Here is a 21,376-nt window from a genome sequence, read left to right as displayed (position 1 = left end):
TATAATATAATATAATATAATATAATATAATATAATATAATATAATAGCAATCCTATTTTTTTTTAAATCATGATTGTTTATTTCGTTCCTATAGAAGAACTGGAAAGAACAAAATGACTATCAGGGAAGCTTAATTCTCCAGGTCAAAAGATTTTAATATGTCTGTGTCAGATTTAATAGTTCCCTAATATCACAAAGCTGTTATAAATCTCACCAAGGAGCACCTACTCCAACATTTCACCCAACGATTCTCACCTAAGAAGAAATATTGTCACCACTCGGTCCTTTTTGAAGACTAAATGACAGAGACTCACAGGAAGGTTGTCCGTAAGGTTTTCACAAAACATCCTGCTGCATATTTTTCTTCATTGGCACTTAATGGGTTCAACCATGGACAGGCCCAGCCGTTGGAAAAGAATGTTAGAGTGAAAGTTTTTGCTCTTAAAACAGAAATACACACATAGAAAGAAGGGAACTTTAAAATAAACCAACATAAGAGATTTCAGATGGAGACAATGCTAACTGGAATATGACTACTCAAGAGCTTCAGTTTTAAAAATTATTCAGACAAACTAGCACAGATGCAGTCAGTCTCTCAGTTTTATATTTTAGCAGCGAATCTCCTCAACTCTATGTAAAATCAAAGTTATTGCCCTTAGTAAGAGTGCCAAATCCCTTCTGCCAACTCGGTTATTTGTGCCAGCGTGTAGCTACTGAGCTCAAGCCAAAGATGACGTTTGCTTGAATTTTAACGTGGTACACGTAAAGTCCTTTCATGTATGGAGTGTGCACAGGACATGACTCCGGGATCTGCCTGAAGGCTGTCTCGCCTGTATTTACGACAGAAGGTGCTTGCCAGGAAATTCACAAGTCTGCTGTGTTAGGGTGTGGGCATTTGGTTAGCACTTGATAATGATGCCAGGATTAGTGTTTGCTGCTACAGGCAAAGGGAAAGAACACCGTTTTCCCTGAGAAGAACCAAGCAGATATATGACGAAAAGGAAAAACGCAGAATCCATGATGAGTTGAGCGTTGTTGAACTTGATTCCTCCTGTGTTTAGTGTAATATTATTTCACTGAGTTTTATTGTAATTAATAGCTTTAGCCTTGAATTTCATATGGAACAAAGAAAGGTGATTTCTTTGATTTTTCACTCCCAAAGAGCTTTAGCAAAGTATGTCAATTAAAGCCAAACAAATAACATCAGCCACTCCTGCCCAGAATTTTTACTGGAGCTATGAGGACTAGTCATAGAACAACAACAGAAAGGCCTCTAAAGAAAGGGGGTCTCAGCTGTCCAAGTGCAGCTGGCAAGCGCTACTTTTTACAACAGTGTTTTTGTTACAGCTTGTTAGAAACCTGTCAGGAGGCAGGGAGCTGACAAGCAGAGCTAGGCAGATGGGGAGGTAAGTATCTAGCAAATCCGAAAAACAAAGGGGGGGGGAGGGCAGGAGCATCTTCTCCTGTTACTATGGTGAAGAAGAGAGTTCTTACTTTCACTTTCCAGCTAATGATCACTCATTCAAGTCTGAAGTAGAGCACCTAACGCCATCTGATAATTTAACCATAGCAACGACATCTTGTTAGTATTAACATTAAAATATGGAAGCAAAAGTTTTTCTTCAATTTGAACTGAGATTCAAGACCTGATTTTTTCTCTTTTATTTTTATTATTATTATTATTTTTTTAAGAGAGGCTCTCACCCTGTGGCCCAGCCTGGCCTTAAGCTCACAAAAATCCCGTTTTACTCTCCCAAATATTGCTCTGCATTAAATTATCACATAACATTTCTTTTGGACTACTCCTGACAGTGAGAGATACATGTACATTCCACCTATAGAAAACTGTATATACATGGATGACAAATTTCATTGAAAAGTTATAATCTGCTTACTCTCTTCTTTAATTTCTTCTGAATTGTTGTTTTCATAGCAACTGATATACGATCTGCCATAAGGACTTATAGATTGCATTTTGAAATGTATTTCTCGAGGGCTCATTTTAAGACTCATTCTTCAGCACCGTGAGATCCACTGAGGATGAGGTGAGATATTATTGGAACACTCACAGAAAATCCCTGCCTGATTGTTTTAGGAAACCAAGTTTATCAAACCTTGCTCTTTGAAAGAGCAATAAAAATTAAACCTAGCAGATCCTACATAAAGCTTTCTTCATTAATCAGTTTGGGAAATTCTCTATCAACAGGCACTGTAAAAGTCATAGCCTCTCAGACTGGTAGTCATGGATTTTGAGGGGGTCATAAAAATAAAATCAAAACTAGGCTTTTAAATAGTCACAGAGTTCTACGTGAACTAGACCTCTCTGAGGTGACTAAGAAAATCCCTTTCCTCAGCCTCTTGTCACAAGAGCACAAACCGTGACAGGGCAAGACAGTTCCTCCATCTTGTATTCTTGCTGAGGCCATTTCAGGTTTAACTAGAATTTGATTTTCTTGAGGGAGAATGCCATGGAAAATTATCCAACTCTCTTCCATTACCTGAGGCCAAGATATTACACCTAACTTCTAGATTCTGTTATCCGGCTTGCTTGTGCTGACCTCCCCTTGCAGCTGCTGAGCAAGGTCAGCATCAAGCTTTGCCTTTAAAAGGCCCTTGGTTTAAATGCTCAGGCACTATGCTTACATCTCAACACCGGACTGCAATCCAGTCCTGCTAGGATAAGGACTCTCAATTGGCTTCACACTATACTTGAGTGGCCATCTCTGATGGGCTCCTGGTAACAAAATAGCTTGGATCATTTTACAATGTCCACCTAGTAAGAAAGTCATTCAATTGAAAGGGGTTCAGCTTTTCAGGATATGCATTTATATTTATGACACTCTCTTTAGAAACAGTATACCTAACCTTGTCAGTTAATTTTTGAGTGAGCACATGCATACTGAGACATACTTGACATACTATGAATACACCACCTCAGTGTGCACAGTGAAAACCTATCATTGATCTGTTTGCAAATAAGCTGGCATATGGTTTTAGCGTATGTATCAGTTCATGGATATGCTTTCCCGCTCTCTAGTTCTATTGTTGGTTTATTCTCTGTCTTCTGTCCCCTCAGTTATTCAGCAATTGAATGAAAGCATACTGACTTTGTGTCTGGCAGTCCCAGACTTGCAACAGTGCTTGGAATACATGTAACAATGTAAGGACATGTCCGGGAAGCTGCTTAGGAGTGACTATGCGCAGACCCCGTGCTGGACAGTTCCCGAGCACCACTCTACAGCGGAGCGCTTAGCTCTGACAAGGGGTCAGCTTTCCCGAGGGGCTGCCAAGCATCTTCAGGGCATGTGAGGGTTCAACTGAGAATGTCTCACGTGGGTTGGTGCTTGGTCACTGCGTTCCCAGTAGGTGATGCTGTTTGGAGAGGCTGTAGAATCTTGGGATCGGGGTGGGGAGAGGGTAGGGTGGAGCCTTACTGGAGAAGTACGTCTCTGAGGGCGGGCTTTGGGTGTTCACAGTCCCGCCCCACTTCCTGTTCACCTCTCTGCTTCCTGCTCCCACCACCAATCCTGAGGCTTGTTACCATGCCTCCTACCAGGATAACCTCTTATCTCTCTGGAACTGGGAGCCAAGACAAACTCTTGCTTCCACGAGTTGCCTTTGGTCGTGGTATTTCATCACAGCCCCAGAACGGGAACTAATGCGGACAGGAGAAAGTCGGAGGGAAGCCACCCTGGTTTCCCCTGCCCTGGCTGTCGCACGGCAGAAGATGTGTGTACTTTCCCCATGACTGAAGCTGCAGACGGCATCCACTCGACCCCTGTATTAGTTAGCTCTTACGCTGCTGTGAGAAAATACCTGGCGGAAAACCTTCAGGAGAAGAAAGGCTTATTTTAGCTCATGGTTTCAGCAAGTTTAGGCGATGGTTGCTATGATCTATGCCCTTGGGCAAAACATGACTATGACACGGACATGTGGCAGAGGCTCTTGACCTTGTGGTGGACAAGAAGGAGGGGAAAGAGAATACAGAAAGTGGCTAGGAAACTCCCTCAGTGCCATAAATAATTTCAAAATGGGAAGAAATTGTCACTATGTACTCCACAATGCTTTAGTAGCTCTATAGTTTGCTTTTAAAAAATTAAAAAAAATTGAAAACCGTCTTTGCACATATTGATAACCTTTTGCTAACACTGTATTTATTTTAAGCTATATTAAAGTGGTAGCTATGTGTCGCAATCAGCATGTTAATTACTTTATGGCTTCTTCTTTTAAAAACTGTTTTCACACTAGAACTTGCAAAGCTGATTCTGTTCCTCCCCCTGGTTTCCTCACGGCGTGACGTTGCAGGCACCATTTGTCTTCCACTTGGGATTCACCGCAGTGTGCAGCATAGAGTTTAGGAAGTAAGGAAGTAGAGAGAAGGCTGGACACTGGAGGAACACTGTTAGTGAGCCTTCAGAAGCAGGCTTAACTGGGGAGAACAAAGGAGTGAGAGAATGACATGGCTGCCTGGGTGAGGAGGCTGCACCAAGTCAGAATGTGAAACAGGGAGAGGAAGAAAGAGCTGGGTGAGGAGGACTCTGGTCCATGGAGAGGCAACATGCGTGGACTCAGACAAGTTCGGGGTTACTGGAGGTGGTGGGACCTGAGATCAACAGCCCAGCTGATAATGGGGATACCAGCTAGTGAGGAATGCACAATAGCAGGTTGGGAGCTGGCCGACAGTTCAAGGCCTGGAAATGCTTATGTATCGTAGTGGTCGCTGTGGAAATGAGGAGTCTTAACTCTCCTGGGAGGTTTGGGCACTGTGGGATTGCAGGTGTTCAGGGGAAGGGTCTCTTCCATTTCTGGGAGAAGCATGAGCTTTGCCAATGTATGAGAGCATCGCTGCGTAACTTTCTTACTGTTCTCTGAAAAATACACGTGCAGCAATTTTCACCTCGTAGTTCTTCCTCTCGGGTCCAGATTGTATGTCGAGGGCTTAATTTTGTCTACTTTTTCACTACTTTAAAAATTGCTTATTTTTAATTGGCAACTAAAAATTGCTTATTTTTAATTGGCAACTACGTATTTATGGCGTATGCTCTATTTTGAAATATGTCAGGTATTATGGGTTGGCTAACTGAAGCTAGCTAGTGTAGGCGGCACCTCACATTTAACATCTATTTTCTCCCCAGCTTTCAAGTGCGCAGTATGTCATCATTGTTATGATCTTCATATATGAACAACAAATCTCTTGAACCTATTTTTGTGTTATTTTAGCTTCAATTTTTATTTTGCTTCCTTTGAAGCAGAGTCTTTCTTTGCAGCCCAGGCTGGCCTCAAACTTATTATCCTCCGGTGTCAGCCTCCTAAATGTGCCACCAAACTCAGATTTTGATACTATTCTTCAGGACAAGATCATGGCCCTTTTGCATACAAACTTCCTTTCTCAAATGACGCTCAGCTAGATACATTAAAGCACTGGACTTCGATATTCATGCTTAATAAGCAATGTAGAAAACGAACATTCTCTACTAGCAGATTTTACCCAAGACTTATTTACATAATAAAAAAGGCTTAGATTTGCTAGTGAAGCTAAATAGTTGACTAAATCTATAAAAAAAAAAAAAACCCAAACAAACCAACAACCCATAAACTAAGCAAAGGACACTCAACACCATAATTAATATTAATATCCTGGACTTCCTCACAGCCCACCATCTTGTCAAGAACCAAACAACCGGAGCCTGTTCCTCATAGAGTCCTCTGTTTTGAGAAAGGAATCTTTAAGGCCTAGACGAACAAGGAAAACTCACTAGCTTCCTCTGAAATCTGTCGTTTTTTGATGGCAGAACCAGCAGAAGCCACGGGAGGGTTAGTAGCCACTGCAAGTCTGAAGGCAAAAGCTCTTGTCATGACAGCAGTTCACTGAAATGGTAGCAGGGAGCACAGAACTAGGATTTGAAGTAGAGCTGGGAAAAGACAAGAGAGATCTGAAACTCAGAACAGAGAGTGTCACCAAAGGTCCTGTTTGGTCAGAGATTAGAGAAGGGAGAAAGGCAGGGAAAGCACCCCGGGGGGAGAGCAGAAATCATGCAATGTTTCGTAGCATGAACAAAATTCTGTTTTTAGTGTCTGGAAACAGACAAACAAATCAGAACATCCTCTAAACACGTTCACTGTGCTCTTTATGGTTCCCACCTCTCATGGCAGAGCCATATTTTATTAAAAATAATTCATTAGCTCCAAATGTCACTCTTCTGTTATGCCACCGATGTTCCTTAGCTTATTTGGGATTCACACACACACACACACACACACACACACACACACACAAGCACTAACAAAGTGGCCTTCACAACTCCCAAAACTGACAAGATCTGGACTTGGCAAGTAAGTCATGTCCTTCGCTATACATTGCAAGCTTCTTATTTGAGCCACTTCTTCCGTCTGGGCCACCCAGCAGACACTGGGCTTTTGTATGTTCCATCACGCTCACCTGTCTGCCGAGCAGGCACAGTCTGAGTGGAGAGCCACCTGCACTTCTTTATTTCAATAAGCACAGGGAATGCCGAGTGCTCTTGGGTAAAGATGGAGGCGCAGCTCAATGCCTATAACCTGTAACTTTCTGCTCTCACTTCATCTTATTCTTCGTGTTGCACACAGGCCCTGCACTTCTGAGTTCTGTTCCAAGCACTCTCAATTGTCTATGATTACTTGGGTTATTTTTTTTTTTATCCAACCTTAACAGAACCATTTCTTTATTATAGACAAACTCATTCGCTAGGGTGGGTACTTGGTTTGCTTTATTCTCCCTGGCCAAAGTGGTATGACTGAACAGTAATCCTCCTTATTAGTGGCCAAGATCATTAGAAGGCTCCTACTTATGGAAGACGGTAAATACCCACATGCTTTCAAAGATCCTGGAGAACTTTAATTCTAGGAAGACCAAGTAAGAAGCAGATAAAGGTTTTCAGTTCCCTTTATAATCTAACTGTTCTCAGAAGAATTCCAACCCAAATGTGGACCTTTTCCAGCCTTTACAAGACAGGTTCAAATGCCCAGAGCTGACATTTAGCTGCTACACATCCAGAGGTCCGTACCTTGCTGGATCTGCTGGTGTTTTCTCCCTGCCACACCCTATTCCCATAAGGGGTTCCTTCCCAGACCCAGGATGGCTCACCTGGACCAGGCGCCATTTGAACACTCATACAGATTACTTATTGGCCACTGTCTTGTAGTTAACTAACTTTTAACCCTATCAATTATCCTACAGCAGAATGAAAGTGTTAGTTTTGAGAACAAGAGCACCGTGGAAATTATCTACGTTGGCCACAGCTCGGTTTTTCTCTGCCTACCAGAGTCATCACCACAGAAGACTGCTGTTCAGTAGGCACGTGGCCCTCTGAAGGTCGAGCCCCAGCTCATCAGCTGCCTAAGTCTGTGTTTTTACAGGGACGATTTTGGAAATAGGTTTCTCTGTTTCAAAACAAAAACAAGCCAACAACCCTCCCCCACCCAGACAAGTTAGAAACATACAGGCTTAAATGATGGTTACTCTTTCACCTTAAAAGCTTAAAATCCAATTATAATCATAATGATAAAAAAAAAAAACACCTGTGTAGAACACTAGCCATTGGCCCTTCTACAAGCAAGGCATTGTCTGAGCGCCTTACTATATAAACCCATTTAATCCACAGGATAAGCTGATGACCTGATTTGATCATTATTGAAATTATTACAATCTAAAGAAGAATACAGCCAGATATATTTATTTTCACCTTCACATTTTCTTAGATATATATTTCAAGTTATAATTCATCCAAAACTAATATTTACATAATGATTATTGAATATAATGTGAGTCATAATACTGTCTCTCTTATGTACCCTCATTACAAATTTCAAAGCATACTTTATAGAACAGTTTGTCTTTAACTTTAGGCTTCGTGCTAAAAAACTTAGCCTCAGCAGCAGAAGTACAAATGCACTTTCTCTATGTTTTCACCATTTGTCTCTTTATTTTCAGTCTTTAACGTAGACATGGGCCTGGGGTAGCTATAATTCCGTTCAGACATTTTCTGAGTGTCATGTGTCTGCGACTGCTTAGCTGGGATAAAACTCTGGTGCGAAACTGAGTGAGAAGCTCTTCACTGTCCTTTCCATGTGGGCCCGGGGGAGAGGTGGCAGGTCCATGTTTGTCCCCGTCAGCCATCCCGCACAAGGTCACTTGAATCATGGGTCCCTCGGGATCTGCTGATGTTTCTGTCTCCCAGGGCCCCATCCATGGGTTTCTGGGTCAGGGAAGAGTGTCTAGCCAAGGTCAGCTTAGAATGTGGAGAGTGCTGTTGTCTCTTGGGGAGTGAGTGCACACACAGGAGGTGGGAAACAGAAACATGAGCAGAGCTTCATGGAGGAGGGAGGAGTCGAGGAGTTGCTGGGGTTTCCTGTTTTAGTAAAATGAACTCGCATCCAGAAGGACTTCACTGATTCCCATAGTCTCTTGGGGGCTGGAACAGAGCTCGCTAGTGCCCTTTCCAGAGCTGGGTGATAGTGGAAGGGGAGGAGGATTTCCTGAATATGGCGACCCTCTCAGGGTGGTTGGATGGCTCGTCATGGACGCAAAATGAATTCAAAGATATGTGGGCTGGCCACAGGAGCTCTCGGCAGCATTAGTCATCCATCCCAGACTTCACCTTGTTTATCTTATTCTTCCCAAACCAAACATCAACTTGCCATAGTTCCAATTTTAACTACAAACAAACAAACACATACTCTCCCCAACAACAACAAAAAAACTTGAAGCTTTCCACTTCATTTCTTGTTAAAGTGCTAGCTCATTCTGAGTTTTGCTGGTCTGTCTTGTTCAAATGATCTCAATAAAGACTCAAATGCCTGGAATTAAATAAAAGTCTTAAACGTTTGAACTTGCATGTCTTCATTTCTGTATTTTTGGTGGTGGAGTATGAGAACAGAGCAAAGGAGCTGGTTGATTTTCATAGGAGTCAAAGCCTCTACTCATGAGGACACTTTGTCAGGAATCTGAGACATGGCCCAGTGGGAGAGATGGGAATCTGGGGGTGGGGTCCTGGAAATCACATGACAGAGGACAAAGGCGGCCCCGCCTACTCCACGGGGTCAATGGTGGCGACCAAGGGCCCCTGGAGTCTTTTGGGGAAGATTTCCACCTCCGTGGCCTGGGAACTCTGGAGCCCATTTCTGGCAGGCACCACCCTTCCCTCAGAGCTGCTCAGGATGGGCTTGAGGGGGCTGGAACACAGGCTGTGCCTGTCACACATTCTTGCTTTAGTATGCTAATGTCCCACCTACCCTGGTCTGAGGCACTGGAAAGTCCTCTGACTCTTTCACTCATAATCAGAACATGCAGCATTTCCTGCGGTACCTTTGGCTATATTACATTATAACTACTTTCACTCTTATTTTGGTGCTGGCTCAATATTATTTCTGTACTGGAGGCCATGAAACATGCATATATATATATATGTAGATAGATAGATAGATAGATAGATAGATAGATAGATAGATAGATATTCCTAAAAATGACAGATGAAAAGCTCTTATCTCTGCAACTTGGCTCTCATATCACAGCCTCCCCTTCTCTGATAGCTAACCACACCACACAGCTGCCTCACTCATAAGGGAAATCTAGATTAATAAAATACTATGCAGAAAGATCCTTTTATTCTTTTTGGTTTCTTTCCACAGCGCTTAAAAAAAAATCCCTTAAATATCTTCTGATTTATTAGTTTGCTCTCTGATACTGGTTTGTGCTCCTTTCCCTGGGATCTCTGTCTGAGCTCTGTAGAATCAAAGGATGCTGAACCCACTTAAAAGTTTGTCCCGTGATGTTGAGAAGAAATTCTACATTTTTATGGAGTGGCAGATGTTTCCCATTGAACCTCACAAAAGCATCAGACATGACGCAGGGAGCAGAAAGCCTAGCATTGCTGAGGACCTTCCTTAAAGGCCTGCTTTCCTGCTCCCCTTGGATTTGGTGAGCAAATGGGTGACTGAAGTAGACACACAAGGAGAGACCCTCCAGGCGGGCTCCAGCACCCAGGGTCTGTTATTCTCCATGGCTACAGGCCCCACCTGGTTCCCTCTCCCCCTTTCACTCTGGGCGGCCAAGGTCAGGCTCTGTCTGGGGCAGAGCACAGTGGAAGGAGGTTGGGGTTCATGCCTCAGCTCTTTCCTGCTCTGCTCTGGCAGTGGGTTGTGGTTCTTTTTCTCCAGGATGGCAGCTCCTGTGGGGATCATAGCTGTGCTTCTTAAAGAACTACCCAGCTTCTTGTTGGCTGTACCGTCAGGCCTGTGGAGGTGACCGTCTCCTTAGTGCTCTGCCATTGCTCTTTCCAACCTGTCCACGTGAAAAGAGCCCCCGGTTTAAATTCACTGTAACCTGCTTGTAAAGTGAGTCTCTTTCCCCACAGAATTCTGGCTGGTATAGTGAAACCAAAGTTATTTTAATCCTGAAAGAAGATGCAATAAACTGAAATTCTCAGTTGCAGAAACCTAGATCCAAACTGCCTCTATGCACAGGAGAGCAAACCACTTATTATTTATAAAATGTGAAGAGTATTGGGCTGTAGAAATTCCAGGTACAAAGGACCTGAAGAAATGAATCAGAACCAAGCAGGATTAATGGTATTAATCACATATTTTCATGACCACCCCCACCACCTGCTGCTAATGACACATTCCCAAGAGACTTCGAGAAGTAAATCACGAGAACCGTGTGGAAGGGGGAATTAGAATTTAAGTAGGTCAAAGCAGAGTTCAGAACACAGCGCATGTAGTACTCTCGGAGTCTACTTAAAAAAAATCATCTGTTGTTTGAGTATTAGAAGGCGCAGCATATCCAGAAGGCTCTGGGACTCAGCTGGGTTCTGAATTGAGCATAGAATGCTGAAGTTATCACCACATATGAAGTACCTGTGGCCTGTGCCCAACACTGCCTGATCCACCACAAGATCGCTGTCGACAGAATAGCGAGCTTTCAGAGTGAACCTCGAAACCGAGGAGAATGGTGGTACGCTTTCACAGTTCCGGCCCTGGGAAGCTGAACTAGGAGGATGGGTGAGTGGAGGCAGCTGGGTTACACTGTAAGGCACTGTCCCAGAAACAAGACAAGAGTAAAAAAAAACAAACAAGCAGAAACGTCAAAAGACCCACCCTCCCAAAAAACAACCAACCAACCACCACCACCGCCACCAACAAAAACAGATAAAATATAATTTTAGAAAATGTAAGTAAGTTTTTATGGCTTCGACTTTTAGTTTTGACATTTTAGTTTTTGTTCTTTTTTTTTTTTTTTTTTGCAGGTAGTGGGCTAGCATCTAAATTGATTATTTAATAAATTTATTTAATTATTTAAAGTTGGAATTAAACCGAGTTGAGTTGAATTATGGATGGAGAGGAAGAAAGATGAAGTCTGAGATTGGAAACTATTGTTAAATGCTCTCAAAAGCGACAGTGTCGCCAAGACACCTGGAAGGGCGGATGAAAAAGGGTGGTGAATACAAGAGAAAAATGCAGCAGCAACTAGGTACTATTTCTGCACAGCCTTGGAAACTGCACTTCAAAAAAACCACGTCCACTTTCTCTCTCTTTGTAACAGGAGGAGTACTTACAAAAGGAGTATGAACTAATTCAGAATTTGAGCAAAGGGTCTTTTCAAGAGGTGATGGGCTGCTGCAAACTGTCTATGTAATTTCAAAAAGGCGGCCAGAGAAATGTTGCTATGCTACCCCTTCAGCGGAGCCACTTTCCGGTCCCCAGAGAGCGCTGTGCGAACGGCACTGCCCCCTGGTGTTCTTTCCTGTTGTTGCAATGTGGGTAAAACTTTAAACCTGTTTCCATCACAAACCAGGCATCAATGTATTCTTATTTGACAGTGAATATTTCTTCCTGTGGGCTAGTTAGTCATATGTCATATCTGTGGCATATATAAGAGTTTAAGTGACATTAAGCCACTGTGACTTTTTAAATTGGCAATTTAGGACAGAAGTGAAAGTCTGGATGCCAACAAGTAATCTTTCTTACTTAATGAACGGCACCCAGCATTTGACGTGGCACATTAAAAGTCAAGCCTAGGTGCCCTTAATTCTGTGATTTGAAGTGTAAGCCTTCAGCTGAGGCAGAAGGATTGCCACGTGCCACAGGCCTGCTCGGATTACTGAAAGAGGCCCCGCCCTCAAGAACTAAAATGCAATACAATAAAACAAAGTAAAATAAAGTACATGTCCGCGATTCCTGAAGTCTAGATCTTGCTGTGTCTAAAAGCTTAGACTTTGATTCCTGGTGTCACTGATCCGGTTCCTCTGTCTAATGCTTTTCCTGCACGTTGTGCCTAGAATAGACTAGTGCCTTTTAATAGGAATCTAACACAAGGCACAAATATAACAAAAATTGTAACGAGTACTTTAAAATTAGTCTTCATCCCATACACTTATTTTCCTAATATTATTGAGTAAATAATCATAATTAAAAGCTACTGAAACCCATTTTTCATTTCACTGTTAAGTTCTTGCCAGGCATCTGTCATCACGTCTAGTGTGGGCAGCCATTGTGGCTGGAATTGATTGAGTAATGCCGACCCATCGACTCTGGTAAACACACCCATCTATGGCGCTGTACCCCTCTGTTTTGAAGCAGATATCTGCAGAGGCTTGTTGTGACATGGGTTATCGTTGACTGTAAGTGTCTGTATCCACTGTGCTGTTGAAGGTCTCAATACGGTGCCATAATTCGAACACTGTGTCTTCACGTGTGAGATGTGACACTTTGTCGGAGAGAAATGTCACACTGACTTCTTCGGTTACCCGAGACAGCTTGCATGGAGGTTCGCTGTTTGATTCCCTTCATTTGTTGGTTTTTGTTTTGTTTTGTTCAGCTTTTTGTTTTTGTTTTTCGAGACAGGGTTTCTCTGTGTGGCCTTGGCTGACCTGAACTCGCTTTGTAGACCAGGCTGGCCTTGAACTCACAGAGACCCGCCTGCCTCTATCTCCTTGTGTGCTGGGATTAAAGGTGCATGCCACTTCGCCCGGCTATTTGCTGGTTTGGGAAAGAATTTTTGTCTCCGGGCACCTTCTCCAAGCACAGTGATAACATTTTATGTTTACAGCATCATTAGCAGCATTTTATGCCCGTTCCATTAGAGATTTACAGAGCTCAAGAAGTCTGTCGGGCGTTGATCCATTACAGCTGTTATATCTGTTATTGTTCAAACATTCCTGAGGGCTCAGTACCAGGTAGCCTAGGACAGCCTCTCCAGGCTCCGGTTCCTTCCCTCAGACCTGTGGTTCGTCACTCTCCCAGGAACCCTCGTCAAGCCCAACAGTGAAGACACTGGGCAGAGACCATGGTCTCATGGTGAGGGTCTAAACCTTCTAAATCTTTCTGAGAACAAAAAGTAAGAAATGCTTATTAATAAAGCAACCTGCAGGAACTCATGACACTTCTTATTCAAACCCAAGTGGAGGACCGGTTTGTTTGTTTAACTGTATTCCTTTTTTATTTTTTATTTTCGGTCAAATTTCAGTCTTCTGATGATGACTATCTTTATTCTCTAGCTTTATTTCTCTAGCATAAGGCTCGCACACACGACACCGTGAGAATAAATCCCACGATGACAGCTTACAATTCCTTGCAGTCGTGTTTGTCCTAAGCCTGACTGTCAGCTTGGGACATGCATGGCACCTGTGTCTTGAAGTCATCCGGCATCTCCTCTTAGCCCTGCTGTGCCACCTACTGGACAGACGGGCACGGTTTTCTCTTTTGATGTTGATGTTACAGATTGCTTCAAATTTAATTTTGCTTCACGGTGGTGTGAAGTTTTGTGGGACTCTAAAGTCAGATTTACAAGATCAATTTAGTGCCCATACCCTCTCCTTTATTCTGTTTCCTTCCTCTGCCTGAGAGTACAGGTTTAGTTTTAAATGCTGTGACATCTTTTCATTACTACATTGCTCCACAACATTACTTTCTATCTGCCCGTTTCACTCTTTCATTAGAGAAATACTGGCATGTTTTACAGACCCCTGTCTACCTGGAAAAGGGAGTATATATTATTATTTCAGCAGAGAAGAGTTTCCCACCTGTGTGCTAACTGACATGGTAGGTTTGACTTCATATTAGGCAATCTGAAAATGAATTCTTTGAAAACAGGTGAAGTCATAGGCAGCCGTTTTAAACACTGTCACCCATTCTGTCACCCATTCGGAGGAGACAGGATGACTTTGTGCACAGCGCCACAGCTGTGGATCTGCACTCGTCACCTGCCTTTCAGGGTGTGAGAGACGGCACGCCACAGACGGCTCTGAGACCCGTGGCTCCTCTTCGTCTCATACTAGGACAGGTTTATAAACATAGCAGTCTTCCTTTGTCTAGGATTCATTTTTCTGTTGCTCCAGCTAGCCACAGTCAAACATGGGCCAAAAACATTATATGGGAAAATTCCCCAAATAAACTTCCTAAGTTTAAAAATAGGCATTATTCTAAGAACTATAATTAAAAACAACCCCTTGCGTTGTCTGGCTTCGTCCAATCATGAACAAGAGTCACTGTTTACTATAGGTTATAGGTTATTCATGCTGAATAATCTACTTGCCTAATGTCAGCAGAGAAACAAGGAGAGAGAAATAAACATGAATACATTGTTGTATTTTGGTTTATTATTAATCTCTTACGATTTTAGGTTCAAGGACTCAACACTGTCATTATGTCAACAAGAAAACATCACAGTGCATCTAGATGGATCCAGCACCCCATGGCTGAGGGGTCATTCTCCATTGTCCTATTTTCAGTGTCTCCTGGCTTCTTTCCTCTTCTGCCACATCCACCCAGCTTTCTTCTTTGTCCTTTTGCCCCTAAACCATCTTCCTGCTCAGTTTGGGTTCTATTTCCAGCAGTTACTCCTCAACATGGCGGGTGGCTGGAGGCGGTGTGTAGGAGTCCCACTTAAGTGTCTGTGGAGCTCGGACTACTCCAGCCCACCTGGGTTCTCCAGGTCCACCCCCACACGGGAGCCAGAGAGACCCACAGGTTCCAGATGGTCCTCCCAGACTCACCCTCCGAGCTTTGTGGTGATGGCTTTTGGTGACTTTAAGGTCTCTGTCTTTTGGTGGTAACAGGAGGCCCCATGCCTTCTTTTTGCCCTCTGTAAAACAATTTATGCCTTAGTCCTACTAATAAGCTGTGCAGCCCGTGTGTATTAAAAGGATGGTTCAAGTGGGGTGCATTTTGCCACTTTTGTGTCACAGAGTTTGCCCGGTTTTCTTTTTGCTCTTCTAGTTGCTGTGCTTCCATGGAGTGGTCTAATAAAGCAAAAATTCTTGTCACATTGGCAATATTTTTCAGATGAAGTAGCCAGAGCCACAGTCTTCTTGTCATTAGCATCTGCATGCCTGTTTCATTCTAGCATGCTTTATGAAGCACTGCAGATGTCCTTCCATTTATAGCAGGTGATAACCTATTAAACTATCGAAAAATAGAACCCCAAAGTGAATCTCACACATTTTATAATTAATTAATTAATTAATTAATTAATTAATTTGTTTATCTATTTAACAATTTAGTCACTTCATATCCGGATTGTAGCACTCCCCCATCTCCTTCCAGTCTCACCCTACTCCCTCTTTGCCCCTTTCCCATCTCTCTGCTCTAGTCCACTGAAGGAAGGAGCCCTCCTCTCTTGCCATCTGACCCTACCCTATCAAGTCTCATCAGGACTGCCTGGATTTTCTTCCTCTGAGGGCTGGCAAGCTTGCCCCACCAGGGAAAAGTGATCAAAGAGCAAGCAACTGAGTTCCTGTCAGAGACAGTTTCTGTTCCCCTTACTAGGGAACACATGTGGAGACTGAGCTGTCATGGGCTACATTTGTGCAGGGATTCTAGGTCATCTCCATGCATGTCCTTGGTTGATGCATGGCTCTGCTGGCTCCCCTGTAGCCCAGGTCCTAAAATCAACAATTAATAAGTGGGACCTCATGAAACTGAAAAGCTTCTGTAAAGCAAAGGTCACTGTCAACAGAACAAAACTAGGAAAAGATCTTCAGTAACCCTACATCTGACAGAAGGCTAAAATCCAGAATATGTAAAGAACTCAATAAATTAAACACCTATAAACCAAATAATCCAATTAAAAATAGGGTGCAGAGCTAAACAGAAATCTCAATATATATTGAATGGTGGAGAGGCACTTAAAGAAATGTTCAACGTCCTTAGTCATAAAAATGCAAATCAAAATGACTCTGAGATTCCATTTAACACCCATCAAAATGGATAAGCTCAAAAACTCAAGTGACAACACATGCTGGAGAGGATGTGGAGAAAAAGGAACCCTTCTCCATTGCTGGTGGGAGTGCAAACTTCTACAACCACAACCACGTTGGAAATCAATCTGGTGCTTTCTCAGAAAATTGGGCATAGTGCTACCTCAAGACCCAGGTGTACCACAACTGAGCATATACCTCAAAGATGCTCCACCATACAATATACAGGACATTTGTTCAGCTATGTTCATAGCAGCTTTATTCATAGTTGCCAGAATCTGGACACAACCTAGGTGTCCTTCAACCGAAGAGTAGATACAGAAATTGTGGTACATTTACACAATGGAATATGCTCAGCAATTAAAAACAAGAAAATCATGAAATTTGCAGGCAAATGATTGGAACTAGAAAAAATCATCCTGAGTGAGATATCCCAGAAGCAGAAAAATATGCATGGTATGTACTCACTTGTAAGAGGATATTAGCCATGTAATATAGAATAAACATAATAAAAGCTACAGATTTAAAGAAGTTAAACAACAAGAAGGACCCTGGGGAGGATGCTTGATTCTCATTCAGAAGACAAACAGGTCGCCACAAGCAGAGGAAGAGAGGGAACAGGAGGGGAGCCTATCATAGAGGTCCTCTGAAAAGACTCCAGCCAGCCAAGGATCGAAGCAAATGCAGAGACCCATAACCAAACACTGTGCAGAACGCAGGGAGTCTTATGAAAGAAGCGGGGGGGGGGGCAGATAGAAGGACACAAAGGGGACAGGAGCTTCAAAAGGAGACCAACAAAGGCTTTCACACTCTTAACCTAACCATCATCTTGGCCTCCTCTTCCGTAAAGCACATAGAGTATTTATTTTAGCCTACAGCTGGATAAAATTACACAGAAAATCCAGTGTATAATAAAATGCTGAGTATGCCATATCATTTAGTAAATACCGACTGTATGAAAAGCAAAAACCTTGATCATAGGATAGGCAAGCATTTTCAGTACTTCAAAGTTTAAAAATCATAAGCCAACGGTACTGATACACTGCTCAAACAATGTGGTCCTGCCAAGTCCACATATCTTAATAATTGGATGCTCCACTGTAATACCACCATGGTGGAAGGTCCACCTTCCTGTCTGCATCCACTTACCTCCTCCTCTCTTCCCATTCTGTGGTCTCTAAGCAGCTTCCCCCCACCATTTCTGCAATGTCTATGCTCATCTATGCCTGGGTCTTTACTGTCTCTTTATCTCCCTTGATTTTCTTCTTGGTCATGAGATGCGCTGCTTTGTTCCACTGTCTGTTTCTGTTTCCCCGCTGTGAAGCCCACCCCCAAATGGGGACATCTGATCATGAACAGAAAGCTCTAATACTATGAGCCAAAAAATTATGACTCTATTTAAAAGGAAGCTGCCTATCTTGACTGTTGCTGGGAAGCATGCTAACAGAACTGTCCTGGAAATTGCCACAGAGGCTATCTGGAGGCACACATGGGGGGTGTTCCTGCCCGATGACCAGGTCAGGCCCAGACAACTCTTTCTCTTCATCGTCAACAAGTTATTGGCACTGACTCTGATCCAGGTGGCCCTAATATGTAAACCAGGGAGGGAAATGAACTGGGAGCTGGCACAAGTGGGATGAAAACTTCTTACGTGGGCGTGAGAGGCCCCCGGGGTTGTGGTTAGATGCTGGCTCTGGGTGGAGAAGACCGAACACAGTGGGAGGGGCTCACCTCGGCACTGGGGTCCAGCTCACCTCTGCACTCTTGGGCAGAGGACTGGGAACTGGCCAACCGAGACTAGGAGACGAAAGAGGGGAAGGCAGCAGCCTGAACACAGAACTTTGTTTTAAATTTGCCTCGTTCAGGCAGCTTCATGCCTGAAACCAGTTTATTTTTAAGGCCTTTACAGTTATCTTATCTCATTATGTGGAAGGATGCGAAATGAAACAGCTTTCATTTTATAGTTAGGAACATATAAAAAAGGTGACCTTTAGGGCAAAAGTACCTCCATCAAAGACAAATAATTCCAAATCCATGGTAATTTAATTGGAGGGAAAATATAGGAGAGAAGAAAGGCCAGGGGTCAGGATCTACGGGCCAGGAAGGAAGTTCCACTAGGGAAGAGAACGAACATTCAGGCATGGTGGAAACAGCCATCAGTTCTGCCAATCAACCTACCTACAGTGCATTTGTTTTATTTGTGCACTGAAACTTTAGCAGTCAGTCAGCCAGTTTCTCCCCCTCTCTTTCTCTTTCCCTCCCTCCCTCTCCCACATAATAGTCTACATAGACGCCAGGACCATATACTGCCCCGTTTCTAGAACCAACAGCCTCAAAGGTTTGGTAATATGGTTTAAAGTTTATCAAGAGTCAAAGAAACAATGGTTAAAAATAGAGTCCACAGAAACTCCATTGTGCAGGCATATTAGTGACAGAAGGCCAGATCATAAATAATTCACATATAGGGATGCGGCAACTTTCCCTCTGTAAGCTTATTACCACATTGACACCAGAGCAATAGGTACTCTTATATTTATGAGCCTTCGGCATTTTCTGTGTTTCAGATACTATTTCTTCCACAACTGAAATAAGGAACCTAGGAATCGAGGTCACCCAAACTCAGTTCTTTGCTATGGCATTAATATTTTAAAATACACTGTGAATATATTATTATATATTGTAATATAATTTTCTTCCTCTGCCTCTTAAATGTGTCAGGACACATGATGGCAAAACACAGCTCTGGAGACAGCCTGTCATTCCCCTAGACCCTCCCCTCCCATCTTTCCATCTTTCCTAGGTACTGAATGTACCTAGCCTTTTTCCCATAGATGCTAATGTTATGTAGTCCTGTAAGAGTTAAGTTAGCAAACAAAAGAAAAAAAAAAGAACAACATATTTTCAAGAGTTGGAAAAGGCACCAGTAAGAAAGAGAATAGTTCCTATTTTTTTTTTAAATTTCTGTACATAATATAATAGGCAGGCTCTGAATGTTTTTTTTTTTTTCTTCCCAATGCTATTAAATAAAAACACCAAGAAATCCCACTGGGTACGATACCGAAGGCCTCGCACTTGATAGACAAGCTTTACCACTGAGCTCTGTGCCCATACCTGGGGTATCTTTAAAGTAATACTGTTAGCTCAGAGCCTGGGGAAACAGGACAGTCTTGATTTGGTGGTGGTGCGGTGTGGTGGTGGTGGTGGTGGTGGTGGTGGTGGTGGTGATGAGTGTGGGCACACGGTGTGTGGGAGGTGGAGTGGGAGTCAGCAGGTAACTGTGAATTCTGGGAGTGCAACTCATACCTTGCTGCCTTCTGTTTTAATAGAGGATGGCTGGGTTTCACAGGCCCCATTCTTCCCACACCGTTTCCCCACTTGGACTTACTGTTCTTAGCGTCTTTGTCATTCAACGGGAGTTCTCTAGAGCAGACACAGGGGCCTTCAGGTGACAGCGGGTCCCAGAGCAGATGTAACCTGTCAGAAGCACAGTTCATCCTTTAGTCTGCTTGTCCCATGCAAATACAACATGAGAGGTTGACGGCGTTTCAAGAATTATAGTTGAGGGGCCCACGACTCATGTCTACACCTGCTTGCATACTCTGAACTACCTTTTCTTTTTAAATTATGCCTTTTTTTTTTTACCATAAGCCTGAAAGTAAACTCAGCTCCCCTCCCAAAACTTCTATCCTTTTCAATTTGCTTATTTTGTTTTGGTGAAACACTGGTTTTCCATTCTACCCCAGCTTTCCAGATTTCATTTCACATGTTAACTTAAGTATTTAATGAACACTTTTTTGTTTAAAGTTCATTATGTGTCACAGAACTGGGTCCCCTGGGGTGGAGGTAGTGTTCCTCAGGAACAGCCATCCAGTGGGCTGCTGATTGCGTTTTCTCTTCCTCCTGTCCCACCTGGGGGGGGGGAGGTGCACAAGCATCTTTGGTTTCTTGGCATCATCCCTATCTGGTTGCTCTGGCAGGGAGGCCCCTCCTCATGCCAGGCCCACAGCAAACAAGAGCTCAGTGCCTTCCAGCGGTCTGAGGTTCAGAACCTCCGAAGTTTGGCTCCACACTGTCTGCACTGACTGCTACTTCCCAGTCCTGGCTGAGCACTGACATCCCTTCCTTAGTAACCTGGGGAAGGTCTATTTGTTTCTGCCACAGACGCTGAGGAGCTTGCCTGTGGAACGCTCACATGGCTTTCTGATGTGCAGTCAGGCTGCAGAAATGATTTTCCTCTCTTCTTTTTCCTGGCTTTATGGGTCCATGACTGCCAGTAGTCAAAAATCACACACTTCCACGCTCTGCCTTTCCTTAGCTGGCCAGGATCTTTTCCTGTAGGGATGTCTTAAGGTCTTGATGTAATCCCTAAGGTCTGATGCCTCATTCTCCTTCACCTTTCCTAAGAATTGAGATCTGCCTATTGAATGAACTGCCCAGCGTTAGCACCTACTTTCCCCCAACTCTTAGTCTCAGGGCTTCAAGCAGCCTTATTCTTTTGTGAACAATGGGGGAAGAGAAGCTTAGAACTCCGCAGCAGCATCTTTTGCTGTGTTACTTCTGGTCATGCTTATCTTTGCACATTCTTTGTGAGTGCCTCTTTGTAAACGATTCTCTGCACATTCACTGGGAGTGGAGAGTATATTGAGTTTTCTTTCCCAGCACAGCAGACCATGTGCTGGATATAAAAGATCTTCAACATGCTCTTGTTGATTATGCTACCTTCCTCCGTCTCCAAAGTCAGGAATGGTGGCTGAATTTCATATTGCAGTCTTAGATTTCTTCTTTCAACTCTTCTTTCTCCTCAGCCATTAAATCATCTCTAAATTTAAGGATTCATGTGGTTAGACTGAATCCATTGAGGTGATGTGGAATAATCTTCTCATTTTGAAGCCATCTGGTTAGACACACAATCCCATCACCCCTGCACTGCACCTTTGTTATGTGATGTTACACTTTATAACTCTGGAGTGTATCATTCCTGATCACCATTTTATAGACCAGGAGACAGAGGCACAGACATTCAATTACCTTGCTTCTAATTCAGAGTTAGAGAATGTCAGAGCTAGCAACTAGCCTACTAGCTGAACACAGGATCTATCTATCTATCTATCTATCTATCTATCTATCTATCTATCTATCTATC

At 43.2% G+C, this 21,376-nt stretch overlaps 1 protein-coding gene across 3 annotated transcripts in view; it reads right to left on the bottom strand.

Annotated features, from left to right (window-relative positions):
- The window catches only part of Dlgap1 (DLG associated protein 1), a 501,333-nt gene that overhangs the window by 361,167 nt on the left and 118,790 nt on the right, over positions 1–21,376 (bottom strand). For all 3 annotated transcript variants that reach the window (XM_055610168.1, XM_055610169.1, XM_055610170.1), the window contains exon 2: positions 19,619–19,707. The gene's annotated coding sequence lies outside the window, so the exon portion shown is untranslated. The remainder of the gene's footprint in view (positions 1–19,618; positions 19,708–21,376) is intronic.

The sequence above is a fragment of the Psammomys obesus genome, unplaced genomic scaffold (genome assembly GCF_907164565.1).
Source record: "Psammomys obesus unplaced genomic scaffold, mPsaObe1.curated_primary_1811, whole genome shotgun sequence".
Classification (NCBI taxonomy): domain Eukaryota; kingdom Metazoa; phylum Chordata; class Mammalia; order Rodentia; family Muridae; genus Psammomys; species Psammomys obesus.
Note: the sequence above shows the minus strand (reverse complement) of the source record. Positions and strands in the feature narration are given on the sequence as shown.